Here is a 17,004-nt window from a genome sequence, read left to right as displayed (position 1 = left end):
CTGATTTCCTCTACTGACTCAGGTGGTTAGCATTCTGTGCTTTCAGGGTGCTTTATGTAAATACAGCCATTGAAGCAGTTACTCTAGTATAAATACTTGTTTCTCCTGATTGGACTCTGAGCATCTTGAGGGCTAAGACTGTAGCTGTTAATTTATACTTCCATAAAATACCACAGTCTTGATATGTAGATGCTCAGAGAATACATTAAGGAAAGAGTCTTCAAAACCAATTCTTTGAAAAAGCAAACATCTGTGATTCCAGAGGGTTAATATAGGCCGATGGAAGGACTTTTGTTGACAATGGTCAGATACCTTGATGAAATATCAAGAGATTGCCTTGTCCATCTCTGTATAGATCTTTCCCTTCTACAGGGGTGTGATATGTAGTCACAGGAAGGAAGGCTTTGCTCAGGTCAACCCCTCTTGTCATGGTGACTATGGGAAGTCGGCTAGTGACACAGGACTATGAGGCAGCAGCTCTTGTCTGCAGTCCTTCGATGTACTCCGCCCCCCCTCCCCCTTATTATAACTGCATGCTTTTGTTGCAGCTTTTAAGGGCAAGATCTCAGTGGGATAGATTTGATTTGGAGACCGTTTCCTCTGGGAATGGGTTCTTGTAATAGGCAAAGAAGAGGGGTAAGAGAAAAAACTGACTTTGGTTAAGGTAGAGATAGGTCAAGATGCCACTAGGTTTGGTAGAGGGACACAGTTCCCAATAGAGAAAAATTTCTCTCCCTCTCTCCAAGGTTCTTCTAATTTATTTTTCCAGGAGACTGGTTGACTGCCACATGTTTTAGAGCTCCTGCCAGGGACCCAGATTTAGGCTTGAGTTCTGTCTCTGGGGAGGGGTTTGTATTGTACAGCTCAATACAAATTGCTGTGGACTATGGAATTCAATAAATGGGACATCTAAATCCATCAGGCTGTTCTGTAATGAGATGTTTTCTTGGTGCCTTGTACTTCTGGCCAATGGGTTTTCATTATCTCCAGGTTTGGGGGATGGCCATATCTTCATCAGACATCTTAGTATTGTGGCTTCTGGCTGGTTTGGGCTGAATGGAGTTTGGGTTGGTTTGAACTGGATGAAGAGATCTCTCAGGTGGCAGAGACATGGGTGTGGACCAGTCTTGAGATTAAACAATGTAGATGTGAACATATTATTGAGACTGTTACAAAATAGCATTTTATGACTGGGTGTGAAGTGGGGTGGGGGACGGGGACTTTGCTTCCTTTTCTTTCTCAACACTTTGGCCTTCTTTCCATTATCCAGCTATTTAATTATCAGGAAGAACAGAGAAGCAGGGAGAAGGTGCACTTCTGTTAAAGCAGTTTCTTGTGAATATCATCGTATCCACTTCTGGATGTTCTTAGGAAAGACTTTGAAGTTGGGTTAACACATTCCACCTGCTCTGCTGTCAGGTGCTGGCCAGACTTGAATTTCACAAGTCCATGAGTCAATTTATTCCTTAGTTCTAGATAATGCTCTACTAGAATAACTACATTTTAAAGGTGAAAATCTCCCAACTATGTTAAAAATGCAAGTGGAAAAGACTGGAAGGTAATATACTGAAATGTCAACTGATGGGCAAATAGTGGGCTTCTGCATGAGTTCTCTCTCTCTCTCTTTTTTTTTTTTTTTTCTTGATACTTTCCTGTCTTTTCCAAGCTTTCAAGCTTTGCATTTTGCTAAAAAAAAAAAAAAAAAAATGCATTTCCTCTTACACAGCAATTTTGGTGCTCTTATTTAATATCATAAAAAGGAATTTAGAACATTTGTGACTTGCTGGTTAACCAAAAGCAGCTAGTGTCTGTGGAGGATCCCAGGAGGCAGGCGTGGCTCAGCCAGGATGGAGAAGCCTGTCTTTAGCCCCAGCACAGTAAGTATCCTCCTTTCCATTTTCCCCTCTGCTGTTCAGAGCTGGACAGAAGTAGGACACGACTTTGCTTCTAGCCAGTTCCTTATGAGTTGGGTGTTTAGTGAGCATCACATGCCAACTTTGTGGGTCTGGAGGATTAAGGAGGTGATACAACCCAATTTCTTCATCTTCTGAAGCTTCCTTTCCAATCACAGCTTCCAAGGATGACCTACCACAGCCATTGACCACCTCCTGTTCTACTTGTGATTTGTGTGCTCCAACACACTGCACAAAGCCTTGATTTCTACTGTTGAGTCTGAGGGTTTAAGCCAAAAGGTGCTAGAAGCACAGTTTTATGAATGAGCTGGGCAGCTTCACAGCATGAAAACGACTTAAATAACCCTGTTTTCAAGCCTCTGTGTAAATTAAACTTTCTAATTGTTAATCATAAAGTATAATCAGAATGTTTGAAAACCTGAATTTTTCCCTTTTTCAAGCAAACTTTCTTTCTAACCACTCCATTTTAGAGAATGATGCCACCAGGCTCTTCATTTCCTTGGTCTATCACTGAATCATTGTGAAAGATCTTGAAGGACCATTTTTCTTTCTCTCTTTCACACTCCTGTGTAGGCCTTTGTTATCTCACAACCAGACATCTGTAATTAGCCCTTGCTTCTAGCCTCTTGGATTGAACCCAGGGCCTTGTGCTTGCAAGGCAAGCACTCTACCAACTGAGCTATCTCCCCAGCCCGCTTCTAGCCTCTTATCTCTTCAGTCCATACACTGTTGCCAGATTGGTCTTCCTGAAGCATTGAGCTGGTCAGTCACTCCTAATCTACAACCTTCATCAGCTCCCTATTGCCCTCACCTAATGAAGTGGAGAAGTAAACCTTTCCCTGTGTAATTCTGAGCCTCACGCAGACGCCAGTCCAGGGACTGTGACCAGAGGAAGGCTACCTCATCAAGTGCCCTGTGCCTTCTCCTCCCTGTCTTTGCTCAGATCCTTCCTTTGGTTCACAGTCTCTCTTCACCTCTGTCCACTCTTCCTTCCCATGCAAAAGCAATCCACCCTCAGGTGTCATTTCCTCATGAAGTCTGAATTTATCATACACCATTCACTTTCCCCTCATATGAAAGCCACCAGGTCCTTGTTTCCATCCTTCTAGGTCCACTTAGCATGAGATGATTTTTCACTTTTGCTTTAGTAGTAAATTAAGCTATTTTGTATATGAATCTACTCATATTGTGAGACTAATGGAGTGGGTTAAGACTATTGTACACGTTTGGGTTTCTTTATAATGACTAGCCTAGTGCCTTGAACCTATATTTGTTGAATGTAATGGAGTAGTAGGCATTTAAAAATGTCTTTTAATGAACATCTAGAATACTTTTAAGAATATAATATTCTTATTTCTTACCTCTATTTCTTGTGAAAATAGTCCTGTGCTACCCCATTTTAGTAGAGTGCCCTGAAATGATGTTCCTTTCCACCCACTTAAGATGCTGAGCCCTCAAAGTCTTTCTTATTTTTCCAACTCTAGAAGACTTTAAAAGAGAGTGATTTCATTTTGTGAGGAGTGGGAATATGAAGAGATGGAGATGTGGAAAAGTTTTGTTGTCCTAACATGGGGTCAGATCTTAGCTCCTGGCTCAATTACTCAACCTCTCTGTGGATGATATCTGCCTAAGATATTGTGCAGGTTGTGGATGATGGATGTAAACATCTAGAACAGTGCCTGGCACATAGTAGGCAGGCCCAAAATGCAAGAACGGGCACTTATTTTCATAGCTATCGTACTCGGTTGAGGAAGTGGGGCATTTGCAAGTGCAGCTACAGAATGAAACCAACTTTATTTAAAGTTGGCTCTTATTAAAATGTGAGACTGTATATAAGGCAGATTACTTGACAGCTGATCCTGAAAACAGGGCTTGAGCTCATGCAGGAAGGGCCAGATGTGCTGTGCTGTCCCACGCTGGCCTCTCAGCAGGTGAGCCCTTCAGGTGGGGCAAACAGATGTTTGGTATTCTGGGGTGAGCAGGCAAGATAGCGTTCTGCTTGCTTTTTCATAGTGTGAGTGGCTGTGAACAGCTGGTCCAGGAACTGGGCTAATGGAGCTCTCACACGTGCGTGGAAGAAAAACAGCTTTAAAATATTCATCACTCTCACTGCATCTCCAGTGGGCTGTGGAGGGGATGGATCTAAGAAAGGACTAGAGAGGAGAATTGGGTCAATTGGATGACTATTGGTTGACTCTATTATATGTCAGACAGCAATGGTACAAAATAGAGGATGTAAGTCCGAGTCCTGCCAGAGTCTAGAACAATCATTCTCATGCTTTTTCAAAAAAATGAATTCTAGACTCCTTTGAAAATATGGTAAAAGTTTTGGACTTTCTTCAAGGAAAATGTATATGTACACATACCACTTTATGTATTATTCAAAGGCATTCACAGATTCCCTGAAGTTCATTGGAGAGATTCAAAGTTGAGTCCTTTACTTAGTAATTACAATCTAATGGAAAACGTAAGCAATGGGTATCAGATTCTGAAACATGTGGATCAAGTTCATGTTCTACTCCTTGCCTGCTGTGTGCCTCATTGACCAGATGAGTGGTTTTGGGTAAATTAACCTTTCTGAGCCGTAGACACTTCATACGTAGAGGAGAATAATAGCAGCACATCATGGAGTTGAGGTAAAGATAAAAGAATTTTTTAAAAAGGCATTATCACTAAGCCTGGAATGTGGTAAATGATCAATAAATGGTTACACAATTATTCTTTTTTTTCCCTCCAAATTCCTGGTTTAATAAGGACTTGTTTATTTTGAGAAAAAAGATCCCAAACATCAGGCTGTGCACAAAAATAACCCACAGTATCAACTTTAGAAAACAAATAAAGACTAGTACACTAATTATTCTTCTAGAGGATGCATTTAACATGCCAACTCTCATTCACAAACAAACATTGTTACCTTTGTGTTGAACAGCCCCACACTGGACTATTATGTAGGGGATAACACACATCCCTCTAACTCAAAGCTGCCCTCAGGTGCTGCAACTAAATGAGATCACCTTTGCAGTTAGGGAAGCAACTACTGAAATCATGTCTAAATGGAAAGAACTGTACTCCCTGCATCACAAGAGATTATTTTGGAGACAGTTGATAAAAACCATACATTCTTTTTATTGTTAAGTCATAAAGAGGTATCAAAATTAAAAGCAAAAATTACAGAGTAAGACTTAAAACTCCTAGGAGCATCAAAGGAAGTGAAAATGGCACTAGGCACAGGGCAATATGAATTAATGAACATGGAAAGGACAAAGATAGAACAGTGAGCATGTGCTAAAGACACTAGTGGAGAGGATCTGATGAAATTTGGATCTTAGACAAGCGCCTAGGTAAAGAAATAATGGGCTAAGATTTCTAAACCCCACTATGTGCTTAAGAGTCATCCTCTCCTTCCTCTGCCTCTTTTTCCTCATCCTTGATCAGCTCCAGCGGGTCATCCCCCATCTTCATTATCATCATCATCATCCAGTAGGTCCCCTCCTCAGCAGAGTCATCTGCACCCGCCTCAGACTCCACCTTCACATTAGTTTCATCTTTGTTCAGTGAGTGGCTGCTCTGCTCCTCTTCCAATTTATCATTCTTTGTGTCTACAGCTTGCTTGCTCTGCTCCTTTTCAAATTTTTCCAGGCTTTCCAGAAGGGAATCCACTTTTTGTTTTATTTGGGTCAGCTTCTTCTTCATGGCCTGAAGGTCATCTCCTTTCAACTTTCCAAACTTAGAAGAAGATCCCTGCTGTTCACTCTTAGAATTGAAGCCACTTTTGCCCCTTCAGGAGGTGTTTCCTGATATACCCTGGAAGTTTAGAGGGCACTACAGCCCTAGCAATAGGAGGAGGAGGAACACATGCTGGGTAACTGTACATCCTGTCATAATAATCATGTTGAAAGTCATAGTCCAAGTCAAAAGAGGAGCCGTACATCTCCGCTGCAGATCGTTTCACACCTGCTTTTCCTCTGTTCACTTTTGGCTGTGCAGCCAGATTAATATCTAAAACCTGGCTGGCAATCATTCTGCCATCCTCTCCCGCTATAGCAGCCTGGGTGTTTCTCTCATTAACATTCTGGACGAAGGCAAAGCCCTTATGGACAGAGCAACCCACAATTTTGCCATACTTCGAGATTACCTCCACGTCAGACTTCTTGACCATCAGAGTGTTGAGATTCCCAATGAATACACGGGAATTCATGGAGCGTGGATCAGTCTTGTTGGTAACGTTGCTAGCCACCGTGATCAATATGGTTCCTCACAAAGGTGCAAGAATGTAGCTGAAGATCAAAAAAATCTCACAGGAGGGGGGAGGGAGAAGAGATTCAATTCTATGTGAAGAAGCCGACCGTGCTCGAGGTCGGCAAGGCGGCCGCAACCACTCAGCCTTCGTCTCTTCACTTACACAATTATTCTTCATGAGCCTGTGGTAGGGGAGGCAGGAAAGTGTAGCATCTGTTGGCATCTGGGAGGAAAGTATGAACCACAGATTTGAGTTGAGGGTTTTGTTTTAAATTTTTTTTAGTTGTCAGTGGCTCTTTTTAAATTTTATCTATTTATATGTGGTGCCGAGTATTGAATCCAGGGTGTCACACATGCCAGGCAAGCGCTCTAGCACTGAACCACAGCTCTAGCCCCAGAGTTGAGGTTTTGTATATAAAGGAGTTGTGAAAGACAACGTGATGGGGGTTCCCTCTGTTAGACAATAAATTTATGGTCACTTTTTGTCCTGCCAGTTTGTAAAGGAAGGCAACCACAGCACTGTTCCATGGGGGTTTCTGTGGTGAGATAGTCCATGAAGGTGACCTCATGGAAGGTAATAACTCATTCACAGTGACAGCTACATACTGCTAGTTGTAATCCATCAGCAATGATGAAGAGAAAGGCTGAGCTGACAACACTATGAGCTATAGAGAGTCTCCCCTGGGCCAGGCATGGTGCTAAGTGCTTCACATTTGCTAAGGTTTGGGGTTGGTAGGGTTCTTCCTGACAGACCTTGGGTCTTTGACTCGGTGTGGCTGGGCACAGCAGGCTGCATATGTGTGCGTGGGCACTAGCAAAGTTCCCTCTTATCAGCTTTTGCTCATCTGACTGCTTACAGAGCCATAAGTTTTAACATTTTGGAATGTGCCTGTTGCAAAATGAAGGTTTATCACGCAGAGTGTAAGATTACAACCACAAGATTGAGAAAAGGGTTTCTGAGCTTGGGGGAGAGTTACAATTAACCTCGTAAAGAGTGCAGATGAAAGTCTTTCCCATCGTTACAATCAAAGACGCTTTAGGTTCTCTTTCCCCAGAGGAATAGTTTCTTTTTATGGCACGTTTTAAAGTTTTATTTCAAAAACAGTCAGCATCTTAAAGCTGAATGCTCGATGCTCCCCAGGCCTTCTCTTACAATGTGTTTTCAGTTTTCTCAATCGTATTACCAAGTTCCTGGCTAGGATGCGAGTTGCTGGGCTCATGGACCTGCACACAGAAGGATTTAGCCTCCCTATGCTGCGGTGTCGCAAGAACTCTCCCAAACCACGCTGCTGTTTTCTTCTGAGGGGCAAGTTCTGAGTCAGCATGGTTGTTAGAATATATTACTGTTTCAATTCTCTCATTTGTCAATCAGGGAAACTGAGGCCTGAGAAGAGTGAACTCCATTTCCATCCAGTACCTCTGGCTTCCGCTCTTTCTCCTGGGTCTCCTTCTCCTCTCAGTACCGTCTCTAGCTTGCCCTGGGTCTTGCTGGAACAGTTCTTTATGTGCTCCTCTACCACAGTGTGGCCTCTGACAGAGATGAGGCAAGAGTGTGTGGTGTTCCACTCAATCTGACTTTGCGTGGAGGTGCAGCTCTTGGATTTGTAGTGAATGGGACTGTTGTCAGGGTCTTCTCGCTAGTCACTGTGCCTATTCCTTGATCAGTTATCACTGGCAGAGGGTCTAGCTTTATTACACTTATTAAAACCCCAGAAAGCCCCCAGCACCTGGAATAGGGAGGACAAATGATGCCATTTAGGTGCCAATTCCAGGTGATGTTAGTGGCTGTGTGAAGTGTAATGAAGTGCTGTGATTGGTAAGGTCTGACGTGTGGGGAGGGGGAAGGATAGCAGGTGTTCCATGTCATCCCTCACCAAGAGGACAAAGTCTAAACACCTAAGCATGGCACACTGGACTCTCCAGGATCTGGCTTTTATCAACCTCTCCAGCATCATTTACCACCCTGCATGCACTGCTCCCCATCATCCGTCCCCTCACACCAACAGGGCTTTGAATTTGCCAAACTTCTGCCAGAAGTTCCTTGCCCCTTGTCTCTCCATTGTGGCCTCATCTGCCAACACCTGGTTCAAGCATTACTGCCTTTGAAGCTGTGTAGTCAGATTTGCATCACTGTGACCACAAGGCCTGACAGGAACAACTTAGAAGAGGTAAAGTTAATTTGGGGCTCACGTATTTAGAGGTCTCAGTCCATAGATGGCTGACTCCATTTCTCTGGCCCTAGGTGAGGCAGCACATCATGGCAGAAAAGCATGGAGGAGGAAAGCAGCTCACTTCTGGCAGCCAGTAAACAGAGAATGACAAAAAGGGACCTCAGGGAAGATGCACCTTCCAGGGCATGCCCCAGTGACCCACCTCCTCCAGCCATACCCCGTCTGCCTACAGTTACCACTCACTCCGTCCATTCAAACTAAGATGGACGATAGGGTTACAGCTTTACAATCCAATCACGTTACCTCAGGATGTTCCTGCATTACCACAAGAGGTTTTACTGGGGACACCTCAGATCCAAACTATCACAGAAGCCTTTCTACCTTTCTGCCCCTCAGCCACACCCCACAAGTTACTTTCTTTTCTTTAGTCACTTATTGCATTCTGTACATTTGTAATATCATTAACACATTGTATTACAATCATGTAATCATTTGTTTGCTTTCCTACTCAATTATTCAGGGGGGAAAATAATATTGAGTGAGTTCCTCAATGACTCAAATGCACTGGGAAGAACTGCCTATCTGGGGAGCCCAGTGCAATACAGGAGTGTGAGTTTTGAACCTGACTCTCTGGTGTAAGCCCTGCCCTCTTGCTATGAGGATATGTTATTGAGTCTCAGACTATTCATATTGTAAATTGGTAATCCTTACACTATAGTCCATTTAGGGTTTTAGAAATAGTAAAGTCTTAGCATATAAGAGCAAGTCCTTAAATGGTAGATTTATTATTGGTCGTCTAGTTTATCTTTAGGTCAGTTCTGTAAGGTGTGGTAAGAACTTTAAAAAAAGATACAATTGAGACTCAGATTTTTCCCTTAGTGTCAGATCAATAAATTATTGAGTTAGAGTTTAAACTCAAGTCATTGTAACTCCAAGGCCAACGTCTTCCTTTTTTGAATCTACAAAGTTGTGAAACAGTATAAGAAATTCTGTTCACATCTTTCAGATTTTCTAATAGTTAATATCTAATTTTTGCAGGGCCACCCTCTCTCTCTACATAAACATATATAATATGCATACATAACACATCATTTTCTGACATGAATCATCACTCTAAATAGCTCTAAAAACAAGGTCCTGTCCTCTTGCTTTATCATCATGCCACCATCCTAACAAGGAGTTCAGAATGAGAGAACACTGCCTGTCATGGACTCCACAGACCCCATTCAGATTTCACAATCTGTCCTACCAATGCCTTTTTCTTTCTGGCCCAGGGTTCTATGTAGGAACATGTGTAGCATTAGTTTACATCTCCTTAGTATCCTTAACCTAGAAGGGCACTTCAGGACTTTGTTTTTGTAGGACAACCTTCCACCTGCGTCCATTCAGTGTTTCCTTATCATCAGACTCGGGACATTCATTCTTGGGAGGAAGTTATGGAGGCGATGCTGGGTTCTTGGTGCATTCAAGGGGCACATGATGAAATGTTTTACCACTGGGGTGGGTTAACTTGATCATATGGTCATGTTGGAGCCTGCCAGATTTTTTCCATTGTAAATATATCATTTTTTCTTTGTATTTGATTATTATGTAGACATATTATGATATTATACTAATTCCTATGCCTTATCAAACTTTTATCCATCAGCCTTAGCTGTTATCTATGATTAAATGAATCTATCACCACCACCATTGTTGCCAAATGATGATCTATTTCCATCATTACTTCTATCTTTTTTTTCCCTTTTTTTATTTTTTATTTTTTTTATTGTAAACAAATGGGACACATGTTGTTTCTCTGTACATGGCATAAAGGCATACCATTTGTGTAATCATAAATTTACATAGGGTAATGTTGTTTGATTCATTCTGTCATTTTTTCCCTTCCCCTCACCCCTTCCACCCCTCTTTTCCCTCTATACAGTCCTTCCTTCCTCCATTCTTGCCCCCCTCCCTAACCCTAACTCTAACCCTAACACTAACCCCTCCCTCCCCCCATTATGTGTCCTCATCCACTTATTAGCGATATCATTTGACCTTTGTTTTTTTGAGAAACAAAAATGGCATTTAAAGTGCAGATGTGAACTATTTCTTATTGGTCTGTGACAGGGTATGTACAGGAATTGAAAGTAGGCATTTGGAATTTTTGGTAATTTGACATTTTCATGGCATCCAAGTACATGATCAGTGAGTATCTCTCATTCAGTAGGTTGATGAGTTCAGGGCTGTTGACTTGGCATTAGACCATGAAGTATGAGGTACTGTTGGAACTCATGTTTCATTCTTTGATAGATTGAAAACATAAAGCATGGGCTATTCACCACAGATAGTGTGAGAAGCACTCTTTTCTAAACCATCATGCCAAATTGCCTCATTAAAAAAAAAATGGTTAGCCTACAAATTGATCAAGTTCACATCTTCTCAGATAGTAAAGGGTGGGTGGGAGGAGGAATCTTCTACCTTTAATATTCCACTGTAAGAAAGAACTTTCCTTTCTTTTATATTTATGCATGTATTTATTTCAGCATACCCTCTCTGGTCTGTTTTGTTCAACAGGTTCTAATATGTTACTAACATTTATTTTAATGTTCAAATTGTTCTCTATTGGACTACTTCCAGCTGGCTTCTTTGTCCGTCTGAATGTAAGCCTGTCGTTCATTAAGCATTTCCTGACTTCCTGACGTAGCTGTTCCAAGGTTTATCTTGTATTTTCCCTGCTCCAACCAGGAAATCGACTTTTTTTCTAACAGGTCTGATTCCTTTAAGTGGAGGATGATGCTCAGAAACCTAGATCTGATTGCTCACTGGATTCATTCGCGTACACATAGAAATATATATGTATACACACATACATATCAATACATGGAAAAGAACAATTTCCATATGTGTATACATATTAAAATATCATCAGTTTTTACCAATACTTCCAATTTGTCATCTAACACTCAGCAGTCTTTCTAGTCTTTATTCTATATTAGAAATTCTGTATTAGAAATCCCTTCTCAGAGTGAGAACTTTGGCTACTTTTATTTCCAATATATTTGCTTATTCGTTCACTTTAACCAATCTTCCTAACTATTCTGGTTGCCTCTTCTGTTTGCCACCACCATTCCTCCAACCCCTTACTGCCTACTTTCTTAGCCATTGAGTACATTGCTGCCAGAGTCCTCATAGGACATGAAACCTCCAACATTTTTGGCCATCATGGACACCAGTGTAAAAAGCGGAAATGGAAAATGATAAGATGGGGAATGTATTCATTATTTTTCTTTCTAATCCTAATGCCCAACACAGTACATGGCATATAATAGGAACTTTACAAATATCATATGTATGAAGATGGGTAAATAATTAAATGAGTTAACAATTCATAGTTATTTTGCATTATTTGTGAATATAACACAGGAATTATCAGAATATGGGGATACAATACATTAGGCAAAAGCATCTTCTCTATTTTTTTTTTTTGGTACCAGGGATTGAACCCAGGGGCACTTAACCACTGAGCCATATCCCTAGCCATTTTTTGCATATTTAGAGACAGGGTCTCACTGAGTTGCTTAGGGCTTCCATAAGTTGCTGAGGTTGACTTTGAACTTGTGATTCTCCCACCTCAGCCTCCTGAGCCTCTGGAATTACAGATGTGTGCCACCACGCCCAGATGTCTCTATTCGGAAGATTTTTGTCTTTTTTCTTTTTCCTACTCAGGCAAGCAGCTTTGGAAGGCTACAGAGGAAAGGGACCAGATACACCTGCTGTAGTCACCTTATGAGTTGAGTGGAAATTGAGTCTGGAGTCCATTGCTGGACAGAGCAGCTTGTCTCTTATATAGCACAGCACTAGGCATACAAGGCTCTTTAACCAGGAAGTATAAATGATGATAACAAGTGCAAAGCAGTCTGGGTTTTGGCTGCTTCATTTTGTTTGAGATCAGGGTGTGTTCGTGTGAGTCAGTTTTGTATCATTGTGACAAAATACCTGACAAGAACAACTTAGAGGAGGAAAAATTTATTTGGGGCTTACAGTTTCAGAGGTTTCAGTCCATAGATGGCTGACTCCATTGCTCTGGTCTGAAAATGAGGCTGTACATCATGGGGGAAGGGTGTGGTGGAGGGAAGCTGTTCCATTCATAGTAGCCAGGAAGCAGAGGAATTGGGGGAAGAGATCATAGGAAAAATGAACCCTTCCAGGGCATGCCCTCCTCAGTGGCCTACCTCCTCCAGCCATACCCCATCTGCCTACAGTTACCACCTACTCCATTCAATGTGGGATGGATTGATTAGGTTCAAGTTCTCACGATCCAATCATTTCACCTCTGAACATTCCTGAATTAACACAGGAATTTCTGGGGAACACCTCCTATCCAAACCATCACAGAGCTACTATAAGACAAGACCCCAGAGAGAATGGTTCCTGTCTACATTTGTGTGTGTGTTCTTAACATTTTATTTGGCTTACAGTGTTCCATTTTGTCTTTGTCCAGCTCTACTGGGATGTACAACTTTCTGGCAATGGTGTTGCTAGCTACTCTAAAGGTGCTAGTGCTTGAGAATGATTGAATACCCTCTAACAGTGTGCAGCTTAATATTAGCTCACTGCATAGTTAAAACCAATTATCATCCCATGAGTTTTCAGTAACCCATACCGTGGTAACCACCTGTGCTCCATTGACAATACCTAAAAATGTCTTATTTTGTTAGAATCATTCTGAGAATAGATTGTCAGGTGGTCACTTAAACTATTCTACAAACCCAGTTTCTCTTGCCTATTTTCTACTGTTGGTGACTAAAGAAGGCACACACTTGATTTTGAAGCTCTTCTGACTCCAGTCAGTGAGAAGTCTTGTGGGGTGTTTTTCATTCTTCCTTTACCTATTTTTTGAGGGTGAATTCTTGAGTATCTGCAGTTGCTGACACTGTGTTCTCTAGGTGGACTTTACTTCCTTGTATGCCCTCTGGGTTTGGAATGGTCATGACCTAAAGCCTGAAAGTTCAAGGCTTAGTACATTGTGGGCACAAAGAGGAGGAAAAGAGGTAGGCATAGGACAGGAATAGCATAGCGGGGAGTATGAGCAAAGACATCAAATTGGTAGAAGCTGAGGGAAGCCCACCTTTGAGACTGCTTAGGGGCTCAGGGATGCAGACTCCAGGTCCACACCCGCACAGGGGACTTTCTGTGCCTTTTGTGGCTGCGCTGGTTCTAAGATGGTCCTGTAGCCCTAGACTGTTAGGTAGCATGATTCCCAACTTCAGTTTTTGAGCCCCGTGGTCTAAGAGTGGTTTGTCGTGAAGATTAAGTGAAATAATGCAAATAAAAATTCAGAACTGTGCCTGGTACACAGTGCTCAATAAATGGCAGTTCTTCATATTATGCTCCAAGGTATACAGATCTATAGGCATGTAAATTCTATACACTTATGAACAAAAAGGTGATGATCCCATAGAGAACAGTTTTCAGCAAGTCTAGTGGAAATGTATGTTGTCTTCTCAGTGATTTGAAATGAGGAAAAGAAGTGGGTTACTTTGCAGAGATCAGAGAGAGCTGGGGATTTTATTTTTGTGAATATTAGTTTTTGTAAAGAAGAGCCATCTTCTACTAGAAATTTAAAGTGGAATTAACACACATTGTGTGTATATATCTGCCTATTTTCTCCTAACACCTCCTCATCCCCTAAAACTTTGCCAGCATCTGGGAGGTCCAGTAAGAAATGCTCTTTAAATCCTCTGCATTCTTCAGAAGCCCGAGGGGTTTAACAAGTTTTGATTTTAGCTAAAATATAAAAAATACAATTTTTTCAACTTGGTTCTTTATGCCAGAAATCTTTGTGTGTTTTTCAAGTAACAAAAACCTGGGTCTTTTGTTATTGGTTATTGGTCAGTTAATGGAAAGTCGGATATTTGTTTGGAAAGAGGGGGTCATCTTGAACATTTTACAATGCTGTGTTTATTGAATCAGTAGGTTTTATACTATAAGTAAACTTTAATTTCCAGAGGGAATATATTGAAAAAGTACAGTTGGAAAGGGGTGATTTAAAATTTTCCCTTTGGGCTAAACATCTGAGGAGAAATAGAGAAAAAAAATCATTAATGAAATCAGAGACCACTTTGACATATTGAATTATAGACACACAGCACAGGGAAGTAATTTCATTCCAGCTGGTCAGCTGTGGTAATAATTAAACTTGAAGTCTAGTCTTCTACTTCTTTTTTTTGTGGGGGGTGTCTTATAACAGTGACTTCAGTCCCTAAGAATCAAATACTTGTTTAAAAATATTTATTGTACTCAAAGGAATAAATTTTGTGAAATAAGACTGTTTCTCTAAAATCATTCCACTCATTGTTTAAATTATTTTTCTTTTACTTTAATGACATTATAGGAGATTTGGCTCAAATTTTGTAAAGCTCCGTAGAGGCAGAGAGGAAAAAAAAATGTAGATTAGCACTGATAAATCTTTTTTGATGGAGGATACAATAGTTGTTGAAATTTTGGCTATCAATTAAAATTCTGAAGGACTCAAGAATTGAAGCAAGCAGCAATGGAGCATGGGGAATATTTAGTTTATAATGGTAAAGTCAGTGGCTTATGAGCAGTGAAGAAAATCCCCACTGTTTGAATTAGGTGTTGGCTACTGGGTCTAGATCTTTGTCTGTGAGTCTTGCTCTGCCACTTCCTGGTGGAAAAGTGCTACTTTCTGTGGCTAGTCAGGGAGTGATGGAGCTTGTTGGGTAGGAAAGATGGGGAAGACCAGAGGCATGCAAGAGCTATTTCCTCTCCATTACCCATAGCATGAGACAGGGCCATGTTTAAAGGTGGAAAGGCTCCCAGTAATTGTAACATCCTTGGTATTAAAAATCTGAACCTCTGATATGGAGGGTCAGATGACTCTGCAGTGGATTTTGGGGCTCAGGGCAATGGACACAGCAATGTGCCAGTAAATGGCTTGAGATCAATAGTTCAGAAGGCACCTGTGGACTCACAGACCTTCCAGTAACTCTGGATAGGACACATAAAGCATGATTGTACTCCAGAGAGGGCAGTGGGACATTGGGATGCTTTTCAGGAGGAGATGAACACAGCTGACCTGGGAGTCCTCTTACTTGGGTCTTTTGGGTCCATTCAAGTTGTAACTGGTTCAGTGCAGGAATTGAGATTGGCCATTTCCTCTGCCTCTCCTCCATATTGATGGATTTGGAGAGGAAGCAGTGACAGTGGTCCCTGCAGCCAAAGTCATGTTTATAGACTCACCCAGAGCTTCTAGTTCTTTCCCCAAACTTGAAGCTAGGGGAAGAGGAGGAGGAGTCTTTCTGAACTGCTTGCGGGTTCTCTGACCTCAGAGCTGGCAGATCAGGGTTATCCTAGCTGGTCCTTGAGCATCCCCAAGGGTGGAAAGCACAGCACTTTGTCATTTAAGCAAAATGGGGAAAGAGGCCTGTATAGAGAAAAATTATGAAACAAATTAATACATGTGGAGTGGTTGATGTCAGATGGCTGGTGGAAATTAACATGCTGTCTAGCATAACTGTTATCTTTCTACCTTAATTAATTGTATGAGACATTTAACATGTTGGCACGTCAAGCCAAACATCTGGGGTTTTATGGATGGTGGCATTCATCCAACTGTTTGTGCTCCCTGCTTTCCAAGTAAGATCCTTGCTCACTGGGTCCTGTTCACTCGTAACTTAGGCAAGAGGCTATACATCCCCACTCTGAGCTAGGAGCTTGCGGGTAGAGGAGAGGGTCTCATTCTGAGCTATCAACTTGAGTTTTTCTCAGAAAGGAATTTGATAGGATGAAGATCCTAACAAAGATCATCCCTTTAGGAGTCAGCAAAACGGGCATTAGTGCTGGTTTTACCACTTTTTGTCCTCTAACATTGAACAAGTACTTAATCCCCTGGGCCTGGGATATTGGTGGTGGTTTGGGATCATAATTTCTGCTCTGATTTGCTCAGAGTTGCACCAAGACCACATTGCAAAGCTCTAAAAACTGTATGTGTTTTATAAATTGTTCATTTATCCAAAAATATTTTATTACTTGTGTAGGTGTTCCAGGCATTTTGCTTAGCTGGTTATTTAATAGTGAACAAGACACCCTGACCCCTGCAAGGAACCTAGACTGGGTGACCACCAAGCATTTTAAATTGGGATTAATGCTGTGATAAGACTAACCACAGGGTACTATGCAAGCAACCAACCTTGAGTAGTGAGATGGTGGGTCAAAGACAGTTTTTGTTTTAAAATAGGGATTAAAGAGAGGGCTTGGTTGTTTTTGCATGCCTGGAAGAGAGCCTTGGAAAGCTTCATTTAGCACAGCTGCTGAGTTTCTCTGAAATTCACAGGGTACTAGATTTCTTGGGAAGAGAATGAAACTCCAGTCCAGTATGCAAGCTTGCTGTTTTTTGGCTGGAGGACGCTGAAAGGCCATGTGGGAACAGGCCCAGCGCAGCTGACACCAGCTTCAGAGTGTGAGAAGGGAAGCTCCCTTCTGTTGCTGGCTCTGCACTTATCATCAGCTTAAATCAGGAGGCTGCTTAGTCCCAGGTGGTTGGACTGAAGCCGTATTGGCCTCGAGGGAAGCTCTTGCTTAAGCGGATACACGCCGGTTCTGTGTAGGCCCTGCCTCTTAGGATTTGTTTCCATATTTCCTTAATTTAGAAAAAAATTAAATCTGCAGAAAAGAAT

General features: G+C 41.6%; 1 protein-coding gene and 1 pseudogene across 2 annotated transcripts in view; one reads left to right on the top strand and one right to left on the bottom strand.

Moving 5' to 3' along the window:
• The window catches only part of SAXO1 (stabilizer of axonemal microtubules 1), a gene marked incomplete at both ends in the record, with an annotated part of 94,859 nt that overhangs the window by 45,015 nt on the left and 32,840 nt on the right, over positions 1 to 17,004 (top strand). The window lies entirely within an intron of this gene.
• Positions 5,188 to 6,237, bottom strand: LOC306644729 (heterogeneous nuclear ribonucleoproteins C1/C2-like; annotated as a pseudogene). Its single transcript has one exon. The product of its transcript is annotated as a heterogeneous nuclear ribonucleoproteins C1/C2-like (transcript).

The sequence above is a fragment of the Sciurus vulgaris genome, assembly GCF_902686455.1.
Source record: "Sciurus vulgaris genome assembly, chromosome: 15".
In the NCBI taxonomy this organism is placed as follows: domain Eukaryota; kingdom Metazoa; phylum Chordata; class Mammalia; order Rodentia; family Sciuridae; genus Sciurus; species Sciurus vulgaris.
This window is presented reverse-complemented; position numbering and strand designations above follow the sequence as displayed.